The sequence below is a fragment of the Gasterosteus aculeatus genome, chromosome 17 (genome assembly GCF_964276395.1).
Source record: "Gasterosteus aculeatus chromosome 17, fGasAcu3.hap1.1, whole genome shotgun sequence".
Classification (NCBI taxonomy): domain Eukaryota; kingdom Metazoa; phylum Chordata; class Actinopteri; order Perciformes; family Gasterosteidae; genus Gasterosteus; species Gasterosteus aculeatus.
The window spans coordinates 3659310-3673492 of record NC_135705.1 but is presented as its reverse complement, the minus strand read 5'-3'; the positions used below and the strand labels follow the sequence as shown (position 1 = coordinate 3673492).

At 46.4% G+C, this 14183-nt stretch overlaps 1 protein-coding gene across 11 annotated transcripts in view; it reads left to right on the top strand.

The window, feature by feature from the left end:
- Positions 1-14183, top strand: part of rap1gapb (RAP1 GTPase activating protein b) — a 62567-nt gene that overhangs the window by 27720 nt on the left and 20664 nt on the right. For 4 of the 11 annotated variants that reach the window (XR_013453301.1, XM_078092845.1, XM_078092843.1 and 1 more), the window contains exon 1: positions 8904-9158. The exons of 6 other annotated variants lie outside the window; for them this stretch is intronic. The gene's annotated coding sequence lies outside the window, so the exon portion shown is untranslated. Of the gene's footprint in view, positions 1-8751; positions 9159-14183 lie in introns of those variants that run through there. One more of the 11 variants, XM_078092847.1, reaches the window with a different exon arrangement.

Here is a 14183-nt window from a genome sequence, read left to right as displayed (position 1 = left end):
AGGAATGAAGGTGATAAGGAATTAGGAGAGTTGTTGTATATATTGTCCATTTTTTGGATTAATGTTTGTAGTTTTTCGAGTTTTCTCCTAAATTCAGAGATGGGCGGTAAATTGTTGAGTGCTGCTATTGAGTGTATAGTGCACGATACACTTGATACAGTATCTTGATGATGGAAGCAAATGTCTGATCAAAGGAACATTTATAGCACCAGTACATGAAATATGGAAACTTGTTACAGACGGTCATCCTGTAATGTTCAACAAGTAGTACACCCTTACATTTGGATACGCTAACCATGAGAGCTTGGTGATCTATCAGTAATGAATGAATGGATTGGATCAAACTGAGCATGAGCTGAGTTGTATCTGCAAGTAACAGACATGTCTCCCACCCTCTGCTTTGCTTTTGGGCTGAAGAGCAATAAAAGTGGAGATTAACACTGAAGGCTGGACTTGGAAGTTTCCCTGCCCCTATGGCACCATGGAAAGAGGTGGTAATTGACTTCACAGACATGGGAATGAAGAATCGAGTTGAGGGCAAGAGGTATTTGTTGGTATGCGTTGATCCTTTTTCTAGGTGGGTGGAGACGATCCCCACAAAATCAGAAAGAGCAGCAGACGTAGTAAAATGGCTGACCAGAGAACTAATACCCAGATTTGGAATTCCAGAAGTCATACGATCGGATAATGGTTCACACTTCTCGAACGCTGAACTACAAGAAATAGAGAAAACGTTTGGGATCAAGCATAAATTTGGGGCAGTTTATCATCCTCAGTCTCAAGGGCTAGTTGAGAGAGCTAACAGAAAGAAGGTTTGGCTAAAGTCTGTGCTGAAACGAAGCTGACGTGGGTGGCAGCCCTGCCAATAGTGCTGTATGGGATAAGATCATGTCCTAACTCTAAGTTAGGGATAAGCCCCCATGAGGTATGAACGGGAAGAAAGATGCCTTGTCCGTTAACAACCACTTTGCCTACCACTGTCAGCCCATTGCAGTACCAACATGTGGAAATATCTTACTATATGAGAATGTGTAATAATACTGTGATGAGTATCTCTCAACAGGTGACAGAGATCCTTTCTGAAGAAGAAGGAGAGGGTGCACCAGTGGAGGTGGATGACTGGGTACTACGTAAAGTAGCCAGATTCAGTTGGACTGATCCCCGCTAGGAAGGTCCATACAATGTTGCAGAAGTAACCACGCACTGTGTGATAGTGTGCCGAGAGGGGTACCTGATCAATACAAGTTAACGGATCAGATAGCGGCCGGATGGGAATCATTGCTCCCTTTTTATAACTGTAAACAAAAATGTGGATCGACTAAATTATGTACATTTCAATATCCAGCGGCTCACCGATATGACAAGAGATGCTCTGGAAGGGGTGCACAGCCAACTATCGGCCACCTCATTGATGACTTACCAGAACCGAATGGCTTTGGATATGTTATTAGCTGAAAAAGGAGGAGTGTGTGCGATGTTTGGCCAAGCGTGCTGCACTTTTATCCCCAATAACACCGCCCCAGATGGATCCTTTACTAGACCATTACACGGACTAAGAGCCATGTCTGTTGAATTAGCTGAACACTCTGGTATAGACGGCACCGTCGGTAATTGGTTTGGTAAATACTTTGGACAATGGAAGGGCTTCTTACTGTCAGTTTTTCTGACCTTAGTAATCGCAATAGTGGTTTTTGCCCTTTGTGGATGCTGCTGCATCCCCTTTATCAGACAACTATGTCTCCGACGCATCACCTCTGCAATAGATGCTAAAATACCCCTGCCATACCAGATGGCTTTGTTACATGAAAGGATCCAATTGTTAGGGCCGGAGGAGATTGGAGAGGAGATAGGTATGGTAAGAACCGACTTCGAGGGACCTGAAGAAGAAATCCTTTTAGGTTCAACATTCCTGTCCGCGTGATCTGCTAACTGTTGCACACATCATATATAGTGGATGCATACACGTAGATGGTGTGATATTTCTAGGCTAGGATGTATTCTGTGTCTGTTATACTCGGTTTAGATTTTTTGTACTGTTTAGGGATTTCCATGACTGCTGCATTCACCCGTATTCACTGATATAGATATTTAGCGTTTAGATTGGTGGTTTCTTTTGATTTTTTTTTGGTTTACATAATGAATTATGTAAAAAGGGGGAATTGATAATCAAAAGTTATTTTCGTGGGCTTAGTTGGGGGTTTTGCTGTCTTGTCTTGATTTAAGAGTTAGGTAAGGGGGTAAGCAGGATCTGCCAAGCAGGCAGACACGAGTCTGACAGGATGGGGAGTCAGTTTGTGTCCTGGCTGAGGAATGTAAGGTCTGCGGGTCAACTAGAAGATTTACCAGCCAAAGGGGGGTTAGAGACACACCAACACTATTCAACATACACACTCTGTTTACGATGTTTACGTTAAGTCAGGAGTCTGGACATTGGATGTGACCGGATCTTAGATGCGGGAGGTGGAAGGTCCTCCTCTACGCCAGTTTAGGGCCAATAGAAATATTTCCTTCTCTGTCTTTCAAGGGTTATAAAACATGATGTTCTTGCTGATGTTAGTTAGTTGTTCTTCCGGCCTGTGTGCTGCCTGAACTGCTCCTGCCTTTGCAAACGCAGCGCTGATACTTGACCTGTGATCTGACAAATAAATTTTCCAGAACGAGAGAAGTCATTCGGCTGAATTTTTGATAACCCCGACCAGGCTCCAAATCTTGAACACGTATTCTTACAGCATTGCTCGTGTTAAGCTAAAATATGCACTTAAGTTGCTCGGTTGACCCAACGGTGACCTCTGACAGACATGCTGCTGTTCCACACTCACTTCCTTCACCTGAAGTAGACCTCCTGCACGGCTTCAATGACCTTTTGTTTCCTTTATGTCGTCGTTTAAATGGATGAACTCGCTCCGTTCGTCCATTTGAACAACGTCATCCGTCATTCTTCCTTTTAATCCTAATCAGCATTCACGCGTTTCTGGAGTCCGACAGTGCATCTGCCTGCCTGCCTGCACAGCTCTGCCAGGTGCCTCTTGCCATCTCTGAGATAATCCACTTTGGAAGGACAAGCGGCTGGCTGGCAGAGCTGGAGATAAATGGACTGGAGGAGCGAAAGGGAGCGACTGGGAGGCGGTGGGGGAGGGAGGGGGGGGGGTCATGTGGATCATATTTGTCTGGCTTCTTTGTGGGTGCATATTGTTGGGAATAAGCAAGCTGCACTAGCAATTATTTGACAAGGCATGTGACAATATAGATAAAGTTACAAGTGTCCTTTTGTACTCTATTGTCAACAGGTAATATTTTGGAGGGCAAAAGGTCAAGGCCACTCACTTCTTGTCCACCCCATTCTGGCATTATCACAGGAACGCCTCGAGTGACTGTGGCTCAGCTGGAGTCATTCGGAGGAGAATTCAGTGTTCAAAAGGATGCTAACATGCTAATCATCCCAATTTCCCCCAAATGCATACATAACAATGAAGTATTGACATTTTGGAGGAACCACAGTGTAAATTTCAACATGACTGGTTAGCGAAGGCATGCAACCGCAAGCAGGTTATTCTTATTGTTCATTGTTGGTGTTTTACTGTTTTGGTTGTCTTTCCCATGTATGACTTTCTGTTTCGTGCTGCAGCAATAAAAAATGTTTCCCATACTCGTACTACCAGTCGACTCGGCATCAGGGGAATGAAGGTACACGTCAGTCGAATTGAAGGGTTTGTCAGTCACTACGAGGACAAAGTGGAGTGCTCAAGGCAACCTCTGTACTTCAATGTTCTCCAGAAGTGCTCCTCTCCAGTGTTGAAAATTCGATGACCTGAGTGAAAATCTACAGTTTAAAACGTACGAGGCTCATAAGATCCCTATTTTAACCGCAGCAAACCCATAAGCATCCCTTTGCAGTGCTTTGTGTGATGGAGAGGCTCTTTCACCCCGCTGTCAGTAGACCACAAACACAACCTGTGTAACATAAATACACTGCGCAATAACAGTCATTCTGTCTCATATAACATGTCAGTTATGGTGGATTCGCTTGTTTTGAATTTGTTTCTTTGGCTCGATACCCGACGCTGCTCTAAATCCTGTCAATTTGTCCGCTTCGGACTAATGGCGGATTAGTAGTGTGTCAGCGCGGCGGAGGGGATGTGCGACGGCGTCCGGGGACCGGGACAGTCGGGTGGGGACAGTCGGGTGGGGACAGTCGGTGTGCGTTTTTCGAATTTTAGAAATAAAGTTACTGGAGTTTCTCGGTGAAGCAGTTCAGGCCCACATTCACTGCAGCAAACAGTATTAATAGTAGTAATAAGCAGAAGACTAACATCAGGCACCGGCACCTTGGAGTTTCATACTAAGACAACCGATTGTATTCTCTTAGTTCAGACTGGTTTCGTCATTTTGTTTGCAACCTTCGTCTTTATCCGTCAAATGGGCCGCTGAACTCGTTGAAACCGGATTCATGATGAGTCTGGGAAAGGACAGCGGGAGGGGGAACCTGGAAAGGGGACATTTGAAGGTGCGAGGATGATTCGGGCTCATCAGAGGAGACTCACGCTGCCTTTCATCACGAGGACTCTGTTTTCTCTCTGTCGCCAAGCGCCTGCTTAGTGGCACCTCGGGGCTCTCTGATTATAATCACTGAGTCATTACGCCAATTGTGTACTCAGCCTGCACAACACGCAGTTTACTGACGGCACTTTTTTGGGGAGTAATTTCTTTATTGTAGATTTTGTCCCAATTTGGCCGGATGAGCCCACAAGGTTTGCGCCTCAATAAGGACGCGTCTCACGAGCTCTGTTGATGTGTAACTCCAATAGCTTTTAGATTCATCTGGACAAGCAGCTGACCTCCATGAAAGGCGGGAACGCGCGTGCTTTACGGGCCCCGCGGCGCGTCGCTCTCAGTTCAGCACTCAACAACTTGAATACTCTCGATAATGGTGCCGCTTATCTTCCTCGGTCTGAAGGTTTGTGCTGCAATAAGGAGGCTGGAATGAATGCAGTGACCTTTCTAACAGATGTTTCTATTCATTTTGATTCTGCAGTAATTGGAAAAAAACATCAGATTAATTCAAATGAGTACGCACGCGATTCTTATAAAGCAGAAAAAAAGAAACTACATTTTTATTGTAACCTTACTCTGAATGGAAATTCTTTCTTGATCAAGTGGTTAGTTACCATCTAGGTGCTCCTCTCCCAAAATAATAATGTCAAATGTAGTGCGTGTGTGTGTGTGTGTGCACAGCTGGAGGTGTGTCTGTAGCCTCACAGCTTCCTGGCTCTGATCCCTTGCCGCCCTTTGACCGGCACGAGGAGTTGGGCGGTAATGAAGTGGTCCTCCGTGATGAGCAGAGAGGGGCGCAGAGGCGTCTAATTGGGCATCTGTGCTTCTTCAGCTTGCCGTCGATGGCCGTGAGTCAAGTGTCGGGAGGAGAGAGCGGCCAGCTGTTGCTCGATGGGCAGAGCGGCGGAGTCGTGCCTGCAGACTCGGGTCAGGTTACGGCTTGGCTTTTCCTCTATAGACAAACAAGCGGTTTACTTAATTAATTGATTAATTATAGATGAAACATACTTCCCAACAGCACAGATATATTGGCTGAGTGATATTTCCATTAAGTTGTTCATTAAATCACCCTGGAGTGACTTTAAATTGGGCACCAGTTATTTCCGCTGAAATCCTCAGACGCCTTCTGCAGAAGTTAAATTATGGAATCATTTATCACCTCGCCGAACACTGTAGCTCTGAACAGTGGATTTCTGACTCGTTATGACTTTGTATTCGCCCCCGTTCACACTGATTAAAGGGGATTCTACGGCTGGTATCCGTTAAGAATTAAGCCGCTGCTTGTTGGCGTTACTGTATTTTATTGATACAACTTAAAGGTAAAAATATGTGCAAATCATAAAGTACTTCAGTCAAAACATGACACGATATACTTGAAGAGATTTTTATGAAACCTCTGTATTATCTTGCATAAGTAAATAAATGTGTCTCTAAAGGCTCTGTTCATCTTCAACATGGTCCGTGTTCGATCATTGCTTTAGTTGCATTAGTATAGAGCCAACGCAGCCGCACTGCAGAGGCCAAAGTCAGGGAGCAGCGCGCGGATGTAGGAGGTCATCTGTGTAGGAGGTCCTCCATGCAGGAGGTCATCTCAGCAGCCGTAGACCACCGGTGCCGCCTCCTGTATTTCGTCGCGAAGCCCTCCGCCTAATATAGATGTGTTCAGCCTTATTAATTGAAAGGCTCAGACTCATTGATGGGGGGGTAATGTTGCCTGCAGTTGATGCCTGTTCACATTATCAGGGGGTCGGCTCGGTGTAATCAGGGTCAATTACGTCTCTTCAACCACGCGTGCGTAGCTCGCTCGGCGGGATCGCGGCGAGGAAAACGCTCTCATTCACGCGGTACAATAGGAGGGTTCCGCTCAGGCGTGTCTGGTTTGCTCGGTGGCATATGTGAGCGTTCCTCACATTTGTACAATGATATATATTTTAATGATGCCCATTGGCCAGCCAAGTCAAATGTGGCACTTTCTTTTGTGCGAAAAATGGCGAAAAAAAAGAGCGGTTTGAGGGTGATTTCCAAATGACAGTCGCGTCAGGGTTCTGGAAAAACGTGCGGTTGTTTCGTTTCCCACAAAGCCACGAATGCGTTTCGCAGCGTCAAGGCGAACATAATCGTTTTTCTTAAGCTGTTTTTCTTCATGAGCGTATTAGTTTGTCTCTGTTCTCTGCTCGAGGGCAGCTGTGTTGTTGTTGTTCCGTCTTCTTTTCTGTCTTCTCAGCAGCAGCATGCCCTCGCAGAGCAGCGGCTGACAGCCCTGCATGTCCACATAATGACTATAATTCCCCCCCCCCCGTTAGTCACATGGGCACTCGGAAACACCACAGAGTGGGGTTCGGATCAATCTACTCCCCAATTCAATCAATTAAGCTTAAGAGAACGCTTTCAGAATTTTAAAAAATGCTCCGTTTTTTGGAGGTTTTCTCTTGGTGAACCTAATAGCAAATATACAACGCCTTCTAATAGCATGATATTATTCATTTTGTCTGTTTCTAAAGTTTATCGGATTTAATGTGTATTATTCCTCCTATAGCGCAGCAACTTTAGCTTCCATCACTTTTCTTTTGGCCCTCAAATAGTTTCAAAGTGAGACCAACCAGATGATGTCAGTGTAATTTGATAATGCTGCCCTACAGGTAATTTGGAAATTGTTGTGTTGGTGATCAGTGGGTGAGTTTCCTCCACGTGCTACCTGCATCAATGTGGTTCCTCACAGGTTTATCTGCCAAAATCCATAGCGGCCACCCAAAAGCGAGGTAATGATGAGAGTCAGCGGGGTTCTGCGGGCTGACAACGCGGTTGTTGTGTTGAATCGCCGCTTCTTTTCCCACCTTTCAAACTGTGAGGGGGAATGAGGGCCTCGTTCTGCACCCAAAGGAACACGTTCATATTGCACTTTTGATAGAAAGTCTCTTTTTTCCAATGTGCATCGTGCTGCACCTTCGCAATCCCCCAAAATTGGGATCTGCTCCTGAAAAAAGAAAACAATGCTCCATTGCGTACAATTACAGAATAGTTTCACATAGCGATATGAAAAACGGGATACGCTCTTGGATCTAGCTAACGATAGTGAACAAGATGTTGAACTGGTGAGCGTGATTACTTTTGTCTTTGATTCTTTTAGGCTTGTGCTGACAATTCAAAAAGATTCCCATGAATTAATTAAAAATCCCATATCTGATTCCACTGTTTTAAACTCAGTGAACTAAAGTGTATCATCCTTCCGAATTCATATAGACTCAACAAATAAAATGATTTAGTAAGCTTCCTTGGCCTGGTTCAGGTGTCCCCCCCCTCCCTGTCTGTGGTAACGCATCTTCACAGGGTAGTAGAGCATCTCACCTGGAACCTTCGAGTGGAGAAACACAATTTGAGTTCATCCATTGTAACCGAGAACCTGTCCTGCAGCACATGGGAATAATACAGGCTTTGTGTGTCTCTTTCATTGTGGGAGCCGGTGTTCTACCTGTAACATTATACACACAAAGAGGGTGTGGACGAGCCAAGAGGCTCCGCTCGCATCCCCTCGTGGGTTTGTTTCAGGGGCTGCAGCCTTTGCGGCCTATCGATCGGCTCTAATACATTTCTCTGCCGGTTTTTATTCTTGGTCGGACTATGACTGTAACCCTAGCACGCAGCTAAATCCATTTTCAGAGGTGATGCAAAGCCACACTGGGAGGGAGGAGCCTCTCTGTTTGGTAAGGAATAATTTATTGTACCGTTTTTTGTGGGATGGACCTGCATGAAAGTGCATTGTTCATTCAAATCATTGTTTTGTAATGAAAAAAAACAATTGTTTTTGTGGAGGAGAACGTTGATCCGAGGACTCTACACGTAATGTGTAGCGAAGCCTCGTTCTGTCTGATGCATGAGGATTTGGGAAATGTGATCCCTCAGTAATACGTTGGACAACACCGACCTGTGCATATTCCTCTGTGGGCTGAGCAAGTGATTCTCTACACTGAAAGTGAGCGTGCTGCAAAACCTGCACTTCAGCGTTTGAGAGCTTTTCAGCATCGCTGCCTGCCACTAATGTGTCAAATGAACAATGTGATTGGTTGGGCTCTTTCCTGCAGAAGGGGTTTTGTGATGTTGGAGCGAGACAAATAATAGATTTGATGTCGCTCTTTCAGATAAGGTAATGCCGTTTTTTTTTTTTTTTTTTGGGAGAACTTTGCTTTCAAGCCTACATCCGGCAGAATGAGCAGAATGTGATGTGAACCATCAGACTCACTCAGGCGAGTGCGAAGCAGAGCAACACCCACATATCGCACGGGCAGCCCTCCGTCACAGTCGCATCCAGAGAAAAGAAGGGAGGTGGAGACGCGGACAAAAGGCGGAGACCTCGTCAGAGAGAGAGAGAGAGAGAGAGAGATGGAGAGAGAGGAGCGCCTGTGTTCGCCTCAGAGCGAAAACAGACGGCGGAATCGGCGGACGTGAGGAAAGGGAAGAGCGGGAGAGAGGACGAGGAAGGGAGGGCTGCTCCCGCCACCGTCGGGCAGGAGTTGAGAGACTGAGTCACGCAGGGAGCACGACACGCAGAAGGTGCACCAAGTTGTTGAGGAGAGCACGCTGAGCTGCAAGTGAGGCAGCACCACCGCCAGGTAAGCACGGGCTGGGCGGAGGGACGGCTCCTCCGAGGGCTGTCAGAGCGCAATGTGGATGAATTAAGGCGGCTTTCTCTTATATGCAAGATAGAGGCGGGAAAGAAGGCAACACCCGCAGCCGCGGGAGTCTGTTGGTTGAGATTCGTCTGCAGCTGACCCTCCTTTCGCCCCAGGCCATGAACTTTTCTCTCTCTCTCTCTCTCCTTCTATCTCGTCCACTCGGGAAGCGTATGGTCGGCATCTCGAGTAATTTACTCTGCTTTCATAGTGCATTAGCTGCTTTACTTGATCAGATTAGTTGCTCTCTACTAAGTGGACCTGCAAAGCTGAGGGCTGCATGTGTACTTGTCGCTCTCGGACCGTGTGTGTGTGTGTGTGTGTGTGTGTGTGTGGGGGGGGGGGGGGGGGGGGGGGGCTGGCGATCTACGTATCTTTCCAAAATTTAGAATTGAACCCTGGAGGAAGAATCTTGTGTATAATGCAGTTGAAAGGCAAAACATTGGGCCGATCCGGTTGCTTTGAGCTTTTACATTCAGCCGAGCTTCAAGACAAAAAGATGACAGAATGTTTCACGTTTTGTGCTTTGCCAAAGTCGCCGATTGGCTCCAGGATTGGTCCTTTGGGGACATCCGAAAGAGGCTGACTGCTGACGATGTTGCAGCTTTAAATCCATTGAATTGGAAGTACACATATTGAGAAAATTCAAAGTCTTTTTAAAGAGCAGGCTGCAGGCATGTTGACGGATTTGGTCAACCTTGCAATATATAATTATATTATTCATTTTATAATTACAGAATCGCTGATCACCTGATGATGATGTGCTCATTAATGGAAGAGTTTTATGAGTTTTGGTTGTTTTTAGCAGACAAAGAAGACCAGGACTACCACAGCAGCATTGGGTCTGATAATGTCTGACCCTCGCACCGCCTGTAGCTGTCTTCTGTTTGCCAAAGACACCAATTCATCTGCTGAGCTGCCAGACGTGTTGCAGTCAGCCAGCATTTAGCCCGGGGCCAACAGCGGCTGCTTTTCAGGATTATTTGCCTCATATTCCATTAACCAGTTTAGTTTTTGGTTTGATGACGTACGTTTTTGTAAGCCAGCGATGCTTTTTATTTTCCCCCCGTTGCCGTGACGAAGACTGTGACTTTCAGCTGACTGCAGTTATTCTGGTTAGACTTTGTAGCGCTAACCACAACTGACAAAATCTCATGCTTTACTCTCTTATAGTTTAATGGATCAGACAAGTCCAGCGCACGCGCCTCTCAAAATAATACTACATGCTGAGGGTTGAACTTTCTATCTCGCCCCTGGAAATAAAAGTAGTAGTTTTTCAGTCCCCGTCCTGTACAAGTTCTGCCGTATCTGAGCCGCTTCAGCCATCTGCTCTCTGAGACCACGGCAACGGAATACAAACCTACTCAAGTGCACGTTTTCCAACTCCGTTCGGGCGAGCATTCAGTATTCAGCCCGACTCATCTGGATTTTGCAGGTGCCCTTCCGACCCGCCGCCGTGATTGGACTACAGAAAGCTGGCGGTCTTTATCGGAGCTCAGGACCCAGCAGTCCGTGGAGGCGGCTGCTGGAAACAAACGGGGCTCGGCGGGCGGCTTCAGGTTCAGAATGCCGCGTGTCTAATCGTAGGAATGTACACGGTGACGCATGATTCTATCATGAAGAGCATCGTAGTGCACCAATTGAAGGTGAACACCAGCTATCTAGAGTTCAGCTCAATGGTCCAGCAGCAGCAGCAGCAGCAGGAGCAGCAGCAGCGTGTGTCCCTGACGGATTGTTTGATGTGGTGCTTCTTTTGAACGCGTTTCATTTGCATGCATCTGTGCTTAAGAATACTGTTTGCGAGGTCTAGTGTTTTCTCACAAGGGCTAAATCCACAATTTCCACCACATAGTGCACTTCACAGAGTAAATATGGGTGTGTAGCCATTTTTCACAAGTTAAATATACTGTTTGGTATATTTATTCCTCAGCAAAGGATTAAATGATATGCATAGAAACCTCCATCATTTTAAAACAAACGTGTCTGTCTCCTAAAAATTGCTTTTTTCCTTCAAGGTGGTTTGTAAATTGGATGACAACAGGAGTCATTATATTCCATTATGCATTCTATGTTGTAGCTTTCAGGTTTGTTTTTTTAAATCAAACATGTTGCTAGGTGACAGATTCACACAACTGTAGTAGCTGTAACACCAACTTGAAAAAAGAAAGCGGAAGGAGCTCGGGTGCTCAGCGCTTCGACCACAGAGCAAGAAGTTCTGCAAGATGAACGTGTAGTCTGTGCACATCCGGCCCATAAAAGCGGATCATCAATAACCTTTTCATTAATATCACACGTGCAGCGTGTTTGGCGAAATTGTTTCCGCTGGCGGGTTAATAGTTGCTCGGGATGCGCCCCGTGCGTGCCGTCCATTGACAGAGTGACCCTGCCACCTGGCTGCTGCTTTGCACGGGATCAAACCGTGCCAGCGACCGGCTCGATTGCTCATCAGGACACACCGGACATTCATTCGTCCTGATAAAACAGTTGGTCGGAATTGGAACAAACGTGTGCTTTGGCTGTATTGATTATTAACACATTAGGCTTTTCTAATGGCAAATGAAAGACTTCCACGCAGTGAGATGAGCGCTAATCCCCAGTAGTAGTCCAGACTGTGCGTGACCGTTCACATGTTTCCTCAGGGTGTTTTGCGTGATAATTCAAACCGATGATGCCAATCATCACGTCATCTTTCAGGAGGCTGGTATTTGATAACGTTGATTGTCAGAATGTGACCTGAAATCTCTCCCCGAGTCAAACCTTTACCTTTTCTGCAGATATTTTTCTGTCATCTGCCTTGTTAGTCATTGGAGGAGTGGCAAAAACAAGCACACACACACACACACACACACCCAGAGGAACATTCATCCTCCTTGACGACAGCCGCCAAGCATGCCATCGGTAGTGGAGGAGGCAGGCTGTCAGGCAGCCCTCAGTTTTCGGTCTAGTTTTCGAAGATCAAGATGGATTTGAACCGTCGTGCGACGCCCCCCCCCCCCCCCCCCCCCCTTTTTTTCTTTTTTTCATTCTGCATGCCGAAGCAGCAGCCAGGTGACTCGTGTCTACTGCACACACGTGATGATTGATGCTGTGGTAAAACAAAGACCCTCCCCCCTTGTTATTTTATTTTTCCCATTTGGTGTTCGCCCTTGCTACCTCCATTACTCCCACGGGACGGTTAAATGTGTCACCTCAGAATGTAACGTGATGCTCCGTAAGCCCCTTCTCAGTAGGCCGATTTTCATGCATCCTTCCTGCCTCTGACGTCCTTTCTTCTTTTTTCTTGCGTTTCGGCTGCACCGTATGAAAGACGTAACAAAGTTCCCTCTGTCTGTTCTGAGAGGCTGAGGATGCTGCGGGAAACATCTGACAGCCACCATTTCCTGGGAATCAGCCGAGGATCAGAGGCAACAGAGAACGCTTTCGCTGCGATGTCACGAATAGATTCCTTCGCCCGTGACTCCTCCGTCGTAAAAGGTGCAGCTCCGTTTGTTGAGAATCCTCGCTTCTGCCCGAGTGCTAATAGGAGGCCTGCGATCTCTTCTAATAGACTGCATTTAGATGAAAAGACCCCTCCGATAAAGGATCGAATTGCAACACACCACAAGCGACCGGCGTGGGCCTGCGAGTCTCCGCCACTTCTCACCAAGAAATCGGAAATTGTTCTATTGTCCTTTGACTCTTCTGCTCCCGAGCAGCGTTTTTTAAGCGCCCTCTGTTGCAGGTTTGTGAACAGGTTGCATGCACAGACGGGCTGACGAGTTCTAGCACGGACACAACGTGTGAAGTGCTGTGCTGGGACCAGAACCCTGGTCAGGCTGGTAGTTCACTCTAATCACACAGAGGAGGGAATCGGACAAAGGGAGGCGAGGGCAGCGGGTTGAGAAATAAAAGCTGAGGGTCCTTTCTTCTTCTTGCTTTGTATCAATTTTTGCACTTTGTTCCCCCCTCGTTCCTTCACCTCCTTCTCCCCTCGTGCAGTTCTCCTGTGCACTACCGCGTCCCATCGCTCCTCTAATCGCACTCATCGCCTTCAAAGTAGACGGTGTAAAAAGCTACGGACAAAAAAATGCAGCTGTCGGCCTCACTGGCTCCGGGCGAGATTGTACACAAAGGACAACGTTAATAGCGGCTCCCTTCTCATTGCAGTGAGAGCTAAATGATCTTCTTTAATGGGACGAGCCAATGATGTCACACACTTTTCCTGTGCTCCTGTTGCTTGAATGACAAACTAAGCTGAAGGTTCTCCTCGCTGTCCTTCTCTCTCCAAATGACTCTTTTCACAACAAACGCTGGTCTTGGGGATGAATCCAAAATGAAAGTGAACAGTTCTTCCTTCAATGCGTCAGTTCATTATGACGCCCTTCTGGTCTCCCCCCTCTGTTTTTCCCATCATATCTTTCAGATGTCACACCAGGTAAAAGGTGGCCCGATTGTCCCCCGACCCTCGGTTTGCTGTTGACACCTTGTTGTGGTGCCTGGAAGTGAAGTCTGTCCCCGCCGTCAACTCTCCGGGACAAATATAGAGCTGCAGCGGCTGTTCCTCTCTGATGGATGCCAAATTATTTTGGTTACACACGCACCGGAAATACAAGAAGCAATGGTTTAATTATGTGTAGTTGTGTATGGAGCTGCACGGAATAGACCTTCTGGGATATTTTATTTTTGAATGCTGGCTCCACATCTTTGTGTGGGACCTTTTCTCATTTACATACTTTATTAATTCACATTGTAGACCTGATTATTTGATCGTACGGAAATTTGTGTTCCAAATGGGTTCTCTGTGGGTTTATCGGAACAGGAGAGAAATACCAACAGTGCATTTATGAGTCATCAGGGGAAACGTCTGTAACTGCTCCATTGAATTATCAGCCTGTGCAATTTTTTGAACTTGTTGTGCTTCTCGATAAAGCAGTGAAACCGTCGACTGTGCATAAACGTAGCTGAAGACATGCTTCTTGGAAAGGT